Here is a 20,541-nt window from a genome sequence, read left to right on the forward strand (position 1 = left end):
AGATTAAATTATGATTTGATTGAATGAATTTAAAACAATATTTTTTTAAATTAAAATGATATTTTTTTTAAAAAAATCAAACAGTTCTGATCTTGAAAAGATTAATTGATTGGATGAATTACTTACTATTTAATTGAATTTAAAACTCAAATTGATTTAAATTTTAAATTATCAAGTCATTAGATTTATCTATCTAACTAACTAGATTGGATTTAAAAATATTATCAATGTTGTTTTGACACTTGATTTTCTTAAAATAATGCTTGTTTTATTTTGAAGATTAAATTATAATTTGATTTGAATGAATTTAAAACAATATTTTTTTAACATTAAAATAATACTTTTTAAAAAAAATTAAATAGTTCTTATCTTGAAAAGATTAATTGATTGGAATGAATCAACTACTGTTTTATTTCATTTAAAATTAAAATTAATTTAAATTTTCAATTATCAAGTTATTAGATTTATCTATCTAACTAAATTGGATTTAAAAATATTATCAACGGTGTTTTGACACCTGATTTTTTTAAAATAATGGTTATTTTATTTTAAAGATTAAATTATGATTTGATTTGAATGAATTTAAAACAATATTTTTAAAAAATTAAAATAATATTTTTTTAAAAAAAATCAAATAGTTCTTATCTTGAAAAGATTAATTGATTGGAATGAATCAACTACTGTTTTATTTCATTTAAAATTAAAATTAATTTAAATTTTCAATTATCAAGTTATTAGATTTATCTATCTAACTAAATTGGATTTAAAAATATTATCAATGGTGTTTTGACACCTGATTTTCTTAAAATAATGGTTATTTTATTTTGAAGATTTAATTATGATTTGATTTGAATGAATTTAAAACAATATTTTTTAAAATTAAAATGATATTTTTTTTTAAAAAAATCAAACAATTTTGATCTTGAAAAGATTAATTGATTGGAATGAATCAATTACTGTTTTATTTAATTTAAAACTCCAATTAATTTAAATTTTAAATTAACAAGTCATTAGATATATCTATCTAACTAGGCTATATTTAAAAATATTATGAATGCTGTTTTGACACTTGATTTTCTTAAAATAATGGTTATTTTATTTTAAAGATTAAATTATGATTTGATTGAATGAATTTAAAACAATATTTTTTTAAATTAAAATGATATTTTTTTTAAAAAAATCAAACAGTTCTGATCTTGAAAAGATTAATTGATTGGATGAATTACCTACTATTTAATTGAATTTAAAACTCAAATTGATTTAAATTTTAAATTATCAAGTCATTAGATTTATCTATCTAACTAACTAGATTGGATTTAAAAATATTATCAATGTTGTTTTGACACTTGATTTTCTTAAAATAATGGTTGTTTTATTTTGAAGATTAAATTATAATTTGATTTGAATGAATTTAAAACAATATTTTTTTAACATTAAAATAATACTTTTTAAAAAAAATTAAATAGTTCTTATCTTGAAAAGATTAATTGATTGGAATGAATCAACTACTGTTTTATTTCATTTAAAATTAAAATTAATTTAAATTTTCAATTATCAAGTTATTAGATTTATCTATCTAACTAAATTGGATTTAAAAATATTATCAACGGTGTTTTGACACCTGATTTTTTTAAAATAATGGTTATTTTATTTTAAAGATTAAATTATGATTTGATTTGAATGAATTTAAAACAATATTTTTTAAAATTAAAATAATATTTTTTTAAAAAAATCAACCAGTTCTTATCTTGAAAAAATTAATTAATGGAAATGAATTAATTACTATTTTATTTAATTTAAAACTCAAATTAATTTAAATTTTAAATTATCAAGTTATTAGATTTATCTATCTAACTAGATTGGATTTAAAATATTATCAATGGTGTTTTGACACCTGATTTTCTTAAAATAATAATTATTTTATTTTGAAGATTTAATTATGATTTGATTTAAATAAATTTAAAATAATATTTTTTTAAATGAAAATAATATTTTTAAAAAAAATCAAACAATTCTTATCTTGAAAAGATTAATTGATTTGAATGAATGAACTACAGTTTTATTTAATTTAAAACTTAAATTAATTTAAATTTTAAATTATCAAGTCATTAAATTTATCTATCTAACTAGATTGGATTTAAAAATATTATCAATGTTTTCAAAAATAAATAATTAAAAAAATATTATAATGAGTTATGTTATTCTCGCTATTTTGTAAATTGCCAAACATCTTTCTAATTTATTCATAAAAATATAGGAAAATATTTTAATATTTTTGTGATTTAATTAGCAAAAATGACGTATTAGAATAATATTAACTTCCATTATTAACCTGGACGTCGATTAGAAGGCTTGGACGGACTCATTTATTTATTTGTTTTGAGACATAAACATCCACCTCTTCTTACGCCTTCATGCATCCACATAAAGAGTTGACTTTATGATCCCCTTTTTAATTTTTTTTATATATATATAGAATAATTATTAGGCAGGACAGAGCAGCTCTTAAAACCACAACGAGAATTCTTGTTTTTTGTGTTTTAAAACTTTTTTTAAAAAATAAATTTTATTTTTTTTAGTTCAAGTTAATTTTTTGCTATTTTTAAATTTTTTTATGCAATAATATCAAAAATAAATTTTAAAAAATATATGCAATAATATCAAAAAAAAATAAAAAAAAATAAAAAAAATCTATTACATTTCTTGTTAAAGGCTTTCACCACCACTAGATGAGAGGGTAGTGGGAATGTTTAATTTTACTTGTTATTAGAGAAATTTTAGCTTATTCAGTGAAATATATTTATAAAACTCAGTGCAATGTATAATATTGTTCCAGATTTTAGTTCTTACTTTTGCAGGTTAACTTTGATATAAATTAATCTAAATTGATTTTATTTTAAGATTTTTTATAAATAAAATGATATCATTTAAAATTTTTAAAATTAATTTTACTTGAATTTTAATTGGATTAATGAAGTTCTGAATTAGCATATTATTTTATTCAGATTTAATGAAGTTAATTTTTATATAGTTTGACATGAAACCACTAGATTGATCACCAAATCAGAGAATATTATTAATAATTAACTCGTAAATAAACAATTTTTCGTAAATAAACTAATGTATGCATGCGCAGAGGCAGTAGTCCCACATAAGAGTCACCACTTTCTTTTTTAATAATAATAATAATAAATAAATAAATAAAAGGCCAAAAGCTTCATGATAATCTTTTTGACCGAAGATTCTGCTTGCATTGGCAATAGAGTTCGCAAAAAGGAAAATGCAAAGCATAAAGGACAGAAAGCTTCTTTTTCCTTGCTAAGCAAAAGTGGCTATTTCCACACCCTTCCATCCCCTCGAAGCTTGACTAGCCAAACAGGGATGAAGTTAAAGCAAAGAGGAAGTTTTATATTTGACAAAGTACAGATAATTTCATAAAAAAAATGTAGAGGCATTAGTGATTTAATGAAGCATGTAAGAGGCTGCATTGTGGATTTACGTGGTAAAATAATTTTTTTTTAATATTTATCTCTTAGTTTTTGTTTTTAGTTGGTCTTTTAAATATTAAATTGATCTTTATAATTTATTTTTATATTTGTTTATGGAAATTGTACTGTGTATGGAAATATTTTATCATTTAATTAATACTTGATTTGATAAAAATAAATTCAAACTTGAAAAAAATTAGAAATTTGAGAATTAAAATTAAAGATTAAATAAGTGTTCGATCCCTTTTATTTGCTAACATTAAAGACTGATTTGCATTGTAAATGAACCTTTTATTTGTTAACATTAGAGACTGATTTGCATTGTAAATGGACCTTTTATTTGCTAATATTAGAGACTGATTTGCATTGTAAATGGATTGTTTTATTTTTTTGGTAACTCAACCTTTTTTCTTCTAGTTTTATTTTTTTATATTGATTTTTTTTATTTTGACTTTGTTGTTTATTTTGGTTGTCAAGATATGACGCTCTTATAATGTCTAAAAAAGATTTTGATGCTAGATTAATATTCGAGTTGATAAAATAAAATAAAATAATATTGATGTAAAACAATTGAATGTTTTGGGAATGCAGTTTCAACCGCTTTCCCAAACACTGCCTTAGTTGTGGAACAATATCATAGATGGTTGCATTGGAAGGGACATAATGAGATATTCATGATGGGCGCAGTATATGTGATATTTGGTGGCGTATTGAGGCCTTTTTATTTTTCTTATTCTTTCTCTTTTTTCTATCCTTTTCTTGATACTCACGATACTCTGCCAAAAAATAAATTTACCCTATTATTTTATTTTATTTTATTTTTAATTTGATCATTATTTTTTTGATTTTGATTTATTTATTTATTTATTTTTATTTAGGTCATTTCTTAAAAAATAAATTTTTTTCAATTTCATCATTTGTTATTAGGTTAATTAGGAATTAGCCTTCATGGTTTTCTTATGGGAGCGATCTTAGTCTCATAACTTGGGTCTTGATTTTGAAATGTTAACCTAGGTTGACATTGTTTTTCTAATACTGATTTTTCTTTTCAATATTTTTTTTAGCATTGGGTTTGTTAGGAATTAAAATTTGTGATTTTCTTTGTTTTTCTTTCTATAGTGTTATCTTGGTCTAATAGCCTCGGTCATAGGTTTATAGTGTTAGCTCTAGTAGCTCGGGTCATTTTTCAAGTTTTTTTTTTAATTTGATTATTTTTTTGGTTTTATCATTTAATATTAGATTGAGATTTGTTTAAAAATTGAGTTTCATGACTTTTTTTATTTTTTCCTTCTATTAGGTTATTATGTTCACATGACCTGACTCATATTGGTTTGACTCCTTTACCTGGGGTTGGTGTTTTTTCATTTGTTTACTAATTATTTTTTCTTCAATTTCATCCGTTTACTTTTTAATTGTTAAAAATTGAGCATATATTTTTTTATTTATTTGCTTTCTATAGGTTATTTTAGCCTCAAAACCTGATTACAGATTTGACATGCTAACTCGAGTTGACTTAAATTATTTTTTTAACTTTTTTATCCAACATTAAGTTGTTTAGGAATTGAGTTTATTTTTCCTTTATTATTAGCATTTAATTTCTAAAAACTATAAATAAAAAATCAAGAAGATTGTGAGGCATTTGATCATAATTTTATTTTTTATTTTTCATAAAATTAATATATTCACTCATGGTAGGTATGGCCTCCTAGAAGAATTGATGAGTTTATTTTGACCTTTTGATATTGTATTGTGTTGATTATATTTATTTTCAATTGGAGTGTTCTTGTATAGATTAAAACTATTGATAAATATTAATAAAATACAACGAGAAATAATTTCAAAAATACATATAGACTGTCATATTAGTAATACTGGATTTGGGGCATCTCAAAGTTAGAATAGGACTAGAATAGGGGTCTGCAAAAAATATTTTTTTTCTCCACCTCCCTCTTGAATAATTATAAATTTTAACCTTAAAATTAGTCATTTTTAACATTTGCCTCCTAAATTTTTGTTTTTAATTTGCACCCCCAAATCTAATCTCCCGGCCGCTCCCTGTCTTGAGGGTTGTGTCAGGATCGGGTACAAGCCTCTAAGAGATTGGGTAGAGATATTCGAGTGTTGAGTTGAGATCAAGTATGAGGTACATAAGGAATACAATGAGACCGGACTACAGTGGTCAAGTGTCTATATTTTATTTTTTAAAGTTTTTTAATTTAAAATAATATCTATTTATTAAGATTTATTTTTATATCACTATATCAAACCAATTAAAAATATATAAATAATTAATTTAAAATTGAAATAATTTTAAGAATTTTAAATAATAATTAAACTACCAAATGAGAGCCCTCCAAGCTACGCCCAACTTTTTTGGAGTTGGACGGAGGTTAAGTTCAAGGAAATCCCGGATTAAGATTACCATAATGAAGGATTTAGTCGAGACCAATTAAAGTATAGAACCGCATCCTTCAATTTTAGATAGCATGAGTATCAATCTTATTTATTAATTTATTAAAAAAACAAAAAAAAAACTCTAACCAAATAAATTTTCTTGTTTTTTTATTGAAAAATAACAAAAAGAAAAAAGAAAAAGAAAAAGGAAAAAGATAACAAACGATCCTTGTTTTTTTATTTAAAAATACTGAAAAGAAAAAAAAAGAAAAAGGAAGAAGATACCAAACGATCCTTAATAATATTTAAATTTTAAAAACTCTAAAAAACGTGACATGATGATAAAAAATTTAAAATTTATATAACAGGTCTTCAGTTCGAGTTAAAGCATGTATCTCTTATAAGAGTATAAAAAAATTGAGGTTTTACTCCACCTACAAAATACTTTTTTTGGAAAGATATGATTTTCTCAAATTTAAAAAAAATATATTTAATAATTCAATTTGAGTTATTATAATTCTATTGAATATGGGATGGAATCAACATAATTGTGAGTACATATTTAATCTACTGTAATTATGAACCAAAGTATATATAAAAAATTAATTAATAAATAACGTAAAGAGCTATTGCTTATTCAGATGGAATATTAATTCCAACTTCAAAAAAAAGCTTAATATGAATGGATTTTATATATACCATGAAGGCATACACTACAATGCTATGATTGAGTTTGGTTGTAAATCCGTGGAGGGGGCATATATTCTTAATTAGGAATATGTTGTACATAAAATTCTTTCTAAGCTTTTTCTTTATTTTTATATTTTAACTTGTTTGGTCCGTCCTCTTTATTTTCTTTGATAAAAAGGGAACAAGGAGCTCCAACAGAAGGAACTTCTTTTCCCTTCAAAACATTCGATTTGTGTCCTATCTTGCTACCCACTTAAAAAGCATCAATACACACACACACACACACACATACATATATATATATACATACATATATATATATATATATATATGTTTAATCGTTTGTTTTAGTATTTTAAAAATATTTTTTTAAAAAAATATTATTTATTTATTTTAAATTATTATATTTTTAATATTTTCAAATTAATTTGATGTGTTAATATTAAAAATAATTTTAATAAACATTAACATATATTTAGCTAAAAAACTTATTTGAAAAACAATAATAATTATAATGCAAAACAAATGCAGTGATCAAACACTTGAGTTAAGCATAATAAAAAAATCCTTTTTCAATTGAAATATTTTCAAAGATTTAACATATTTATTATGTAGTTCAAGTTTAGATTTCAGACCTAGGTTATTTTTTTTTCAATGTAAAAAAAAATTTCTTAGTGTTGCTAGTGTGCTTTCTAGTAAATTTTTATTTTTAATTATAAATTTAAAATATAATATATATTCAAAAATATTTTTTTTACATTAACATGATTATATATTAAATAATATTTAAAAAAAATATTAAAATAATAATATATTAAATTAACTTGGGTCAACCTGAGTTAATTTGATAAATTTACGAACTGGGCAATGATAATTCTATCAAAAATAAATTGAAATAAATCATAAAATTTAATTTTTAATTAATTAAATATTAAAAATAAAATAAAATAATATTAAATAAAAAGCTAAAAAACACTCAAATTAATTTGAAATCAAATTATTAAATCTAAAGTCTAAATCCTGACACATATATTGCGTTGGTAGAGCTGAATACTCTGCAAATCCAGTAGACATGTACGGCACAACGGGGATGACAGGCGTGCATGTCAGGGCTCGAACCCAGGTGCAGTGGAAGGAGACAAGCCCCTTCCACCGCTAGGTCAAGCACTGGTTTGCGATATATTAAAGATTATGATAGCGATTAAGTATTTTAAAAAAAATATATATATTAAAATAATATATTTTTAAAAATTATTTTTAAAATTGACACTCAAAACAATATATATATATAAATTTATAGTATTTTAAAGAAAAAACTATGAATCTAAATTCTCAATAATTTAATAAAAAAATAAAATCAATAAAAAAAATTCTAGAAAAAAAATCATTAAAAAAAACTATAAAGAAACATTATAGTAATTTATAGTGTTTTAAAAAAAAAGAAAAAACTATGAATCTAAATTCTCAATAATTTAATAAAAAAATAAAATCAATAAAAAAAATTCTGGAAAAAAAATCATTAAAAAAAAACTATAAAGAAACATTATAGCAATCTATAGTGTTTTAAAAAAAAAACTAAAAAGCTAAATTTTTAAACAACTCTATATTAAAAAAATCAACAAAAGCAATTATAAAAAAACAAATAAAAAAATAAGAAGAATACAATTTTGAAAAAAAAAAGCAAAAGCAAAATAAAAAATTTAAATAAAAACATATAGGGAAAGTTAAAGCTAAATTCTCAACTAGCTAAATATTAAAAAAAATTGACAAAGATAATTTAAAAAAAAACATATGGAAAAACACTGTAGTAAAACAAAAATTATGTGAGGAAAGATTATAACAATTCACAGTATCTTAGAACAAAAATCTATAAAGAATAATTCTCAACCAACTCAGTATAAAAAAATAAAATCGACAAAGACCATTATGAAAAAAAAACCATAAAAACATGTAGGGGAACATTGTTTCATGTTTTTTTTTTTTTAAATTACAATACTAAATTCTCAACTAGTTTAATATTAAAAAAATAAAAAAATAATTTAAAAAAACACAAAAAAAGAATTAAAAAACAAAAGAAGAATACAATCTTGGAAAAAAAGAAAAAAAACGTGTAAAACCCAAAACAATATTGGGTAAAAAAAAATAAACAAAAAAAAAAGACAAGACACAAGAAAACAAAAAAAAAGGAAAAAACAAAACAAAAAGACAAAACAAATTTTTTTTTATTTGATCATTTAACATTGTGTTTATATTGGTTTAGAGTTAGCTTAAAAATTGAGTTTCATAACTTTTTTTATTTGACTTTCTATTAGGTTATTATATTTGTATGATCTGGTTTTTGTGGTTTGGCACCCTTAATTGAATTTATTGGTGTTTTTCTTATTATTTTTTATAATATATTTTTTTAAGTTTATCATTTTATATTTGAATTGTTAAAAATTAAACATTGTAATTTTTTTTATTTACTTTCTATAAGATTATTGTGATTTCTCAATCCGATTACTGGTTTAACATGCTAATTTAAGTTGATTCAGTTTATTTTTTTTAAAAGTTTATTGTCTAATATTAGGTATTAGGTTTTTTATGGATTAAGTTTCAGAGTTTTTTTTATAGAAAATATTCTTTTATACAGTTTATTATAATTATTTTTTAATTTTTAATTTCATCTATTTACTATAGTTTATATATATATATATATACACAGAGAGAGATGAAGCCATTTGGTATATTACCTAAATTGTAAAAAAAATTATTCTTTTTTTATGTAATTTCGTTTTTGGCTGGAACCAAACCACCCACCTATCTAGTTATTAAATTACATGATATTTTTAAAATTAATAAATTTATTTTATAATTTGTATTTTTGAAAAATCATATTTAATTGTGTTGTCCATAATATGTTTTTTAAAAAATACAATTCAAATAATTTTTATTTATTCTTCCCTTTTCTTTTAGTTTGGAAGTGAGTTTATTTAAAACGAAAACTTTAATGATGAATTTATTTGTCTTAAAAATAATCCAAAGATATTATCGGTTATTTATTATTTTTTTCATAGAACTTCCCATGTGAAAACTAGAATGAGTCCCATTTGGATTGACTCATAGAATATTAAATCCTGCCTCCTCTTCTAAAAGTCCTGAGTTCGAACCACTTATTTGTAAAATTCTTGAACCAAGACCACCCATCTAGTTATTACTATGTTTTTTTTTTATATATATAGAAAAAAAGGCTTAATATGAATGCATTTTATGCATACCATATATATACTATGATGTAAATCCGTGGAGGGGGCATATATTCTTAATTAGGAATATGTTGTATATAAAATTCTTTTTAAGCTTTTTCTTTATTTTTATATTTTAACTCGTTTGGTCCGTCCTCTTTATTTTATCTGAGAAAAAGGGAACAAGGAGCTCCAACACAAGGAACATTTTTTTCCCTTCAAAACATTCGATTTGTGTCCTATCTTGCTCGCAACAGCCGACATGCAGGATGCAGATTCCCACAGATGGAAGAAGGGGTGTATCATGCCCCATCCTCATTATTTTTAATTTTTTTTTATCGCATGCATTTAATTTCTATTTATTATGTAGTTATTACTTAACTGCATTATATAACATGTTGGGTTAATTTTTTTAATGTAAAAAATAATTTTTTAACATTGTTAACATGTTTTCTAGTAAATTTTTAGTTTTAAGCATGAATCCAAAATCTAAAATATATTGAAAGATATTTTTTAAAATATTAAGATGATAATATATTAAAAAATATTAAGATGATGATGCATTAAAAATATTAAATTAATAAAAAAACTAAAAATAAAAATTCAAATTGATTTGAATTAACTTTCTATATCTAGAACTGGAATATAGGACACACAGAACTTATATTAAATTCGTATAGGATAAAAAAAAAATTAAACTAAAAATAGTAAAAAAAAAGAAGAAGAAGAAACAAAGCATTCTTATATTAATCATTATTTTTATATTTTTAATTATTAAATAATATTTTAAAAGATGTAGAGAAAGTATTGTGGCTCCCCACATCATATGTTTTTCTTATTTTTTGTTTTTTTTGTTCATTTGTTCATTTGTTTTTTTGCTTTGCCTTTCTTTTTTTTTCCCATATTTGTTTTTTCTCTTTTTATGGGTTGTGCATGTTTTTTTTCCTTTTCTTTCCCCAAGATTGTCTTTTCTTTTTTTATTCTTTTTATTTTTTAAATTATCTTTATTGGTTTTTCTTTAATATTAAACTGGTTGAAAATTTAATTTTCTAATTTTTTCTTTAAAATATTATGAATTACTACAATATTTTTCTACACGACTTTTAGAGATGTGGTTGGCTTTTTTTTGTGAAATCCATGGAAACAACGTGTATTTTTTTACTTTCGTGCGGTGTGGTTTGTGTTTTAAAAGAATTGTACTTTAAAAAAAATCAATCACACCTCTATATCAAACACACACTGTCCTAATTCAAGATTTGGACAACGAGTTTATTAGATTAACTGATAAGTTATTTGATTTTTTTTAATATTAAAATAATATTTTTTTTCAAAATAAAACATTTCAAATAAAATCTAGCTGAGCAAGATTCATAGTCAATAAGTTACTAAATTAACTAGCGTGCTCAGGTCAGGTTTTATAATTATGTGTTACAAATACATATTTTCTCATAAAATACTATAAATTGATATAATATTTTTTTAAATAATTTTAATATTGAGCTGATTGAGAATTTAACTTTAGCTTTCCTCACATGTTTTTTTTTCCCCATTTTTTATTTGATTTTTTCTCTTTTTCCCCAAAATTGTCTTCTTCTTCTTTTTATTTTTTTGTGTTATTTTTTTCAGATTTTTTTTAATTTTATTTTTTTAATGTTGAATTGGTTGAAAATTTAGATTTATAGTTTTTTTTTTAAATATTATGGATTGCTATAGTATTTCCTCATATGGTTTTTTTAATGATTTTTTTTTCTAGAATGATCTTTGTTGATTTGTTTTCTTCATATTGAGAATTTAGTTTTGTAGGTTTTTTCTTTAAAATATTGTGGATTACTATAGTATTTCTCTACATAATTTTTTTTGCTATGATTTTTTAAAATTATCATTATTAATTTTTTTAATATTAACCTTGTTGAAAATTACAATTTTAGATTTTCTCATGAAACGTTATAGATTACTATAATATTTCTCTACTTGGTTTTTTTTCTTTTGTTTTTTATGATTTTTTTAAAATATTAAGTTAGTTAAGAATTCAGTTTCATAGTTTTTTCCTTAAAAATATCATGGATTGCAATAATTTTCTTCATATAATTTTTCTTGAATGATTTTTTCCACAAATCCACGACAATGCAGGAGCATGCCATAAGCCCATAGCATCGCATGGCATAATATTTTTTCATATGTTTTTTTCTAAAATTATTTTTGTCAAATTTATGTGTTTAATATTAAGATGGTTAAGAATTTAGTTTTGTAGTTTTTTTTCTATTTTTATGGATTTTATTATTTTATTATTAATTTGGTTGAGAATTATAACTATAACTTTCCTCACAAAACATTATAGATTGCTATAATGTTCTCTAGATAGATTTTTTTTTTTAATGATTTTTTAAATTGTCTTTGATTAAGAGTTTGACTTTGTATTTTTTTTAAAACAATGTAAATTGCTATAGTCATTCCCTACATGGTTTTTTTGTTATGATTTTTTTAAATTATCTTTATTAATTTTTTTAATATTAAGTTGGTTGAAAATTACAATTATATATTTTCTTACAAAACATTATAAATTATTATAATATTTTTCTATATAATTTTTATTTTATTTATTTTAAATTATTTTTATAATTTATTTTAAATATTATAGATTATAATAGTTTTTTTTATAGTTTTTTATAAGTTATAATAACATACAGGCTTTTCAGAAGCCTGCAGTAGCGCAGAGGCAAAGCATCTAGTTTTTCCTAAACGGAGCCGCGTAATGTGCTTTTATTGTCCTTCCCTTTATCTTTGACTTATCAATACAATAATGCATGGTTTTGGCCTTTTTCCTTTTTTTTAACATTCCATCATTCATTGACTTCGGCTGCTCCACAAATGCAAAAGTTCTGATTTTTACTTCTCCACTGTCGTAGTGGTAGGAGACTTCGGGTGTACTTAAAATTATGATTCTTCTCGCACCTGCCCTCAAGATAACTTTAAAAATAAAATATTTAATGAAAAAAAGGGGATTTTTAACATTTTATTTTTTAACAAAAAAAATATTTTATTTAAAAAATTGCTGGTGAATAAAAATTCTAACTAGTTTATGATACAAGATTGATTATATAAAAAAAATATTATCATTCCTTAAACATCCTGTCTAATAAATTATATTGCTAGTTTTGTTATAAATTATCAATATTTTATTGGTTTATACTATGATGGTTTGCGTGTAATATTTTTAACCTTGAAGTCGATGAATATTCAACTAAAAATACTTCCAACTCTAGGTAAATATTAAGTAGCTATAAAAATAAAATAAATTTAAATTAATATTTTTTATTTTTGACTCTGACATCAATAAATAAAAAATAAAATAAGTTTATTTTTACACATACACAATTTTTTTATTTTTATGTAGTAAAATAAAATACAATGAAATAAATTTAAATCAGTATTTTTATTTTTGATTTTAACATAAATAAATAAAAAAATAAATTTATATTTATATTTTTTTAATTTATGCAAACACAAATTTTTATTATTGATTTATTTTTTTGGGCTGGGTCCAGCTCAGCCCATATGGGCTGGGCTAGACCCAGCCTGGCCCCGCCAGATTTTCGCCCCGTTGAATCGGTCTTCATCCGACAGATGACGAACTGCAGGATCCAAAACGGCGTCATTTGGCATAAAAATGACAAATTATATTTTGGTCCCTGATGTTTTGAAATGTATCAATTAGGTCATTTAATCAATAAATGTTTTAATTTTACCCTTTAATTAATTTCAATTAAATCCCTAAATTTATTTAATTAATTAAATCAAAATTTAATTAAACCTGCAACCTCATTTAATTTTTCTGATTTCATTAATTAAATTAATCTAAATTTTAATTAAATTTTCAAACTTGTTAATTTTTTAATTTCTAACCAATTTACTTTTAATTTGATAATTTATACTAAACTTTAAATTTGTATTGTCTCAAACTCTATTCTTAATTTTATTTTTTTTATTTGTTTAAAAATTGAGTTATGATAATAGTTATTATAATTTAAAATATTTTTTTATTTATAAATATATTAAAATAATATTTTTTAAAATTATTTTTAAAATCAACACATCAAAATAATATAAAAATATAAAAAAATAATTTTTAACAAAAATAAATATTCAAAATTTAAAAAATACGGCCGGGCTCCAAAATGATATCTTCTTCACGCTCCTGCCACTACCGTCGTTTCGCTCTTGTTATTATTTCTACTCACGCCTTTCTGGCAGCAGGAAGGGCATGCTTATTAAACTTGATCTAGTTTTAACAAATTGAAAGGGACATGCTGGTTTTAATCTAAAAATTTACTGGCTTAGCTTATATTAAATTTTTAATATAATTGTTTAAGATATTGATCTGGTTAAAATAAAACTTAACAGGGTTAATTTAAAACTAATCCAAATCAAAATTTTAATTAAATCGTTTAAAATATTTACTTGATCAATTTTCAATTAGGTTAACAAATTGACTTTGATAAAAAGCTAAAGTAGGATTAGAACCTTGGATTTTTTATTAACTTAAAAATTCTTACAAACTCTTCAAAACAAGCAAAAATAACTCAATTTAGTTTTAATATTTTATATAGTTTCGAATAAAAGAAAACTGTTTTTTTTTTTACTTATATATATAATACGTAACACTTTATATGTTTGAAGGAGAACTCTATTTAAGAATGACAATTGGATGTGGCCCGATATCATTCTATTTAGATTGGATTTTTATTTTTATTAAAAGTTGATTTAGGAGGTATTTAGGAGTGAGGTAGTTATTGTTTTTTAAAATATTTTTATTTAAAAAATATATTAAAATAATATTTGTTATTTTTTTAAAATTAATTTTCACATTATTATATTAAAATGATCTAAAAATAAAAAAAATATTAATTTTTTTTAAAATACTTTTAAAATAAAAAACAAAAAAACACTGATAGCATTGTGTTATCCCTACTTGAAGTAATATATATATATATATATATATATATATAGCACTCGTATCTCTTGTGCCGTCTTTGCTTTTTGTATGGTTTTTGAGCGTTTAGATAAAATCATGACAAATACTTGAATATATTTGAATTTTAATTTTGGGAGAAATTCATTTAGTCTCCAAATGTTTAAAGTAAAACAAATTGTCTAAGACCAAACCTCGGCTCTACACCTACAATTTGTTTCCAGCTTAGCAATGACTTGATTTTATCATGCAATAAGATCATGCTCTAAAGTATTTGATTGGAACAATGGGAAAACTTGGTATATCAAAAGAAAAAAATGAAAATAAAAGTTCATGTACTTAATTGAGAAAAACTAAAAGTTGGTGCACCATCATTGAAATTTTTCTTTAGCAAATGTCAAAGTATATGTCAGAGAAAAGGGAACAATTAAAGTTCATATACCCAATAAAGAAAAGACATAAAGATGGTGTACTAACAGTATAGTTATCAATAAAAATAGCAAAAAAAAAAAAAAAAAAAAAAAAGCCATTTTTGATGACACGGGCCACCGATTTAGAAGTCCAATGGACTAGAAATTATTCTAACATTCTTTATTGCCTCCTTGAAACATGAATTGTAGTCTACTGCAAGCCTGCAACTAGCAGAATTTCTCGAAATCTAAAAGAAATTTCTCTGCGACAAACTTTGGGCTCCTTGCTTGTTTTCTTTTTCTTGTCCAATTGTTCTTCCATTGATCCAAAATGAGCATGATGACTACTTTTGGCCACACAGATATGTCTGTCCAAATTACACAGATTCTTATGCACTTACACATTAAAGGCATAAATTTAGCATTCAACTTCTGCCAAAATAGCATTAATCGACAGCAACTTGATCCCTCTATGTGTAAATACCACGGTTTCTAGCTAGATAACACCACATTTCCAATCTCCATAATCGCATATTTTTCTGCCAAATCTTCTCTATGAGCTGTGTAATTTTAGTTCTTGCCTGACTTTAGTAGCAGAGCAAGGTCAATATTGATCTCAGTCTCATTACACCATGACTCGGATGAGAGGCTTCAAGATTTGCTGTGGTGTGACGACAATTTTCATCGTAATTCTCGTTGCTATTTTCACAACCTTAGCATTTACGGTATTCAAGCCTAAAAATCCCAGCATCATAGCCAACCCTGTTGGTCTCGAGAACATCCAATTCGGTGTCTCTCCAAATGTGACACTGAACGTCACCCTAGGCATGGTTATCACCATTGACAATCCTAATTATGGGAGCTTCAAGTTCACCAACAGCACAGCTTATGTTGATTACCATGGAGTCATTGTGGCAGTAGTTCCGATTCAGGCAGACTTGATCCCAGCACATTCCAAGGTTAACATCACTACTTCTGTCTATCTTATGGCCGATGAGTTGATAAAAAATCCTTATTTCTTGCAAGATCTTATAGCTGGGAGATTTAACTTCGTATCGACATCTTCTTTACATGGAAAAGTTCAAGTGATCAAAATCTTGAAACTACATGCAACGGCTTTAAGCACCTGCGACATCACTCTTTTTCTTACTCCTTCGAGTATTGATTCCTCATGCAAGTCTGAAATTAAGCTATAGTTGTTAAACTCGTTGTCTGTATATATAAAAGTAATTTTCATGATCAAGTACCCGGCCTTTTATTGTAGTGTTCATGAGTGCTTTGCTAAAACATTTATATTAGTCACAGTTATAAAATATGGACCAGGTCGGATCAAGAGTTGAATAGATTGATTCCTAGTATTTTTTTTTTAAATTAAAATATTATTATTATTTATTTTTAAATCAACAAATTAAAAATATAGTTTTAATCAGGTTAGACTTAGATTAACTGAGTTATAAATCAACCCGAAAATAAACTGAATTTTTTATTCTTTTATTTTTAATCGAAACTAGTCTAGACCATCTGATAAAATATTCAATTTAAGATTATAATAAAGATAATAATTTAAAATATTTTTAATATAAAAATATATTAAAATATTTTTTTATTTTTTTAAAATTATTTTTGATAAAACACATTAAAATAATCTAAAAATATAATTATTTTTTCATTTTAAAAAATTAAAATTTTTTAAAATATAATTTTACATTGCATTACCAAACACAACCTAAACCTTAAGCCACCAAACAGAAAACACTTTTACATGTCAACATCATAGGAGTCCACTGAAGCATGGATTTCTCTACCCTAATATATACACACAAAAGAACTCCAATTGAAGATAATAACAAACATACGTGGATGTAGAAGATTTTTATTTATAGATGGATGTATATTAAAAAATAAAATTTCAATCTCTATCAATTTACTTAATTAAATACTATTAACTTTTCATCAAAGAATTTTGGTATAGTGTTTTACTATGAAATAAATAATTGGCTTAACTATATTTTATTAAAAGAGTGTTTGTGATAATGATAATTTTTCAAGTATTTATTTTGAAAATATATTAAAATAATATATATTTTTTATTTTTTAAAATTTATTTTTAATATTAAGATGAAAAAACACACAAAAAAAAAATTAATATGAAGAAATTTTTTTTTCAAAGTTTCTAAAAACTCCAATTGAAATGTGGGGCAAACACCCCTTAAATATATGCATTGTTTTCCTTTTAGTATAATTTTATAATCTTTATAATGTTACATCCTACAACAATTTTGGGTTAGATCTTGAACATGTCTGTTCTCTTGTTTCCCCTGACACGTAGTATCATCAGGGTGTATTGACATAGAGTGGCAGTAGTATTATATGGATAAGAAACAAGTTGTATTTGCACTGAATCAACAATGAAAATTGAAGTTAGATTAGCATCTGACTGCGGGCATCTATCCCAGCCACCTTCATTTTAGTCCTTGCTTGAATTGGCTCTTTCTCTAAGACCGTGGTTAAGAAGTTCCGTCGCCTTACTAATTTTATTAGATGCAGCGTAACGACTCTTTTTGCTTCCGGAGTGAACTTCCTTGTCAGCTCTATAAGGGCCTCTCTTAAAGCAGAAAAAGACGAGTTCCAGTAGTCTCAGCCCCAAACCCCATTTGATAGAGTTTCATCCAAGGCAGCCCCTTAGATGGCCCTCAACGGATCAGATCATTAATATGGTTAGTCGCGCATGGTAGGTTATTGACTGATGGCAACAGATTCAAGCGACAATTGGCAGATTCTAACTATATTTGTTATTCAACGGCAGGTGAACTTTAGGATAATGTTAACTAGATATATTCTAATCTGGGTAATCAATCCCAAATTTATATTTCTAAACTCGCTTGTGATCTTATGTCCACGAGTAAACTGGATTATAATTATTGTGTTATTTTTTATGATTTTATTTGTATATTTTCAGACTAGATCTTGGGAAAGGAAGGTCATTGGTAGTGCTAGGATGACAATCGATCTTTACTACCTTGATGACATTAAGTTCAACGTCATTTTGTGAATAAATAATAGTTTGACATGTTATACTAGGACATCCTAGAATTTTTTATTTTAAATATTTATTTTTTAAGTTATTTAAACATTTGAATTGTTTATCTTTTCAATGTAAAAGTTGTTATTTATAAAAAAAAACTATTGTGTTACATATATTTCAAAATCCTATCATGTTTCAAAATTAATTTTTTAATTAATTTATAGCGTAGAGTGGAGCCCTTAAAATATCATTATTATATCTAAAAAAAATGATTTGTTATATTTATAGATATAGATGACCACATCAAATTATGTTTGTTTTATTTGATAAGTGAAAAATCTAAGGTAATAATATTGTTTAAAAATTTGTATCAAATAATATAAAACCAATATTAGACGAAGATTAATATATTTTATTATGATAATGGAACATATACTTTAATGAGCATTTATAAAAAAATTTTAAAATCAAAAGAAATTAAACATCGATCTATATATCATTACACTAATTAGAAAAATAGAATTGTTAAGAGAAAAAAGATAAATAATTAATTGAAGTGGTTTATGCCATAATATTTTCTATAAATATTCCAAAATATTTATGAGGTGAAGCTATTTTGATGGTATTCAACATGATGCCTACTCAAGTTTTGAAATTTTTTACGCCTCTAGATTGCTTGAAAATAATTTTTTTCTAATACATGAATACAATTTGATTTATCAATAAATTTTTTTGGTTTCATAATCTTTGTTCACAAACCATGAAAATTCCAATCTAAACTTGACCATAGAGGTGAAAAATATGTTTTCATCATATATAACCTAAACAAAAAAAGATATAAATGTTAAAATTATCAAACTAGGAACAACCCTGTTGGTCTCGAGAACATCCAATTCGGTGTCTCTCCAAATGTGACACTGAACGTCACCCTAGGCATGGTTATCACCATTGACAATCCTAATTATGGGAGCTTCAAGTTCACCAACAGCACAGCTTATGTTGATTACCATGGAGTCATTGTGGCAGAAGTTCCGATTCAGGCAGACTTGATCCCAGCACATTCCAAGGTTAACATCACTACTTCTGTCTATCTTATGGCCGATGAGTTGATAAAAAATCCTTATTTCTTGCAAGATCTTATAGCTGGGAGATTTAACTTCGTATCGACATCTTCTTTACATGGAAAAGTTCAAGTGATCAAAATCTTGAAACTACATGCAACGGCTTTAAGCACCTGCGACATCACTCTTTTTGTTACTCCTCCGAGTATTGATTCCTCTTGCAAGTCTGAAATTAAGCTATAGTTGTTAAACTTGTTGTCTGTATATATAAAAGTAATTTTCGTGATCAAGTAACCTGCCTTTTATTGTGGTGGTCATGAGTGCTTTGCTCAAACATTTATATTAGTTGTAGTTATAAAATACGGACCAGGTCGGATAAAATAATATTATTATTTATTTTTAAATCAATAAATTAAAAGTAAGGTTTTAATCATATTAGATTTAGATTAACCGAGTTATAAACCAACCCGAGCTTTTAACAAGATAAACTGAATTTTTTATCCTCTGGTTTTTAACTGAACCAAGTTCAGATCATCTTATAAAATATTCAATATTTTATAATAATGATATTAATTTTATTTCAACAATAATTATACCAAAAAGAGAAAAAAAAACAATAGCACAATGAAAAAAAAACAATAAAACATAAAAAACAAGAGAAATGATGGGCTAACCTTTACAGAGCATTTAAGATTATAATAAAAATAACAATTTAAAATATTTTTAATTTAAAAATATATTAAAATAATTTATTTTTATTTTTTAAAAATTATTTTTGATATTAACACATTAAAATAATCTAAAATATAATTATTTTTTATTTAAAAAAAATTAAATTTTTTTAAAATATAATTTTACACGACATTACCAAACACAGCATAAACCTTAAGCCACCAAACACAAAACACTTTTACATGTCAACATTATAGGAGTCCACTTAAGCATGGATTTCTCTACGCTAATATATATACATAAAAGAACTCCAATTGAAGATAATAACAAAAATACGTGCAAGTAGAAGATTTTTATTTATAGATGGATGTATAATAAAAAATAAAATTTCAATCTCTATCAATTTACTTAAGAATGCTAATTCACTATAGACAATTCAATTTCGACAATGAATCCCAGATTCACTGCAGAATACACACTTTTGGTAACGAATGCTGATTCATTTCAAGCAACACAACTTCGACAGCGAATGCTAATTTGTTGCCGCCCACATACTTTCGGTAACGAATGTTACTTCCTTGTAGATAACTCAATTTTGGCAGCAAATC

Source organism: Populus euphratica, unplaced genomic scaffold, assembly GCF_000495115.2.
Source record: "Populus euphratica unplaced genomic scaffold, PopEup_1.0 scaffold102.1, whole genome shotgun sequence".
Lineage (NCBI taxonomy): Eukaryota > Viridiplantae > Streptophyta > Magnoliopsida > Malpighiales > Salicaceae > Populus > Populus euphratica.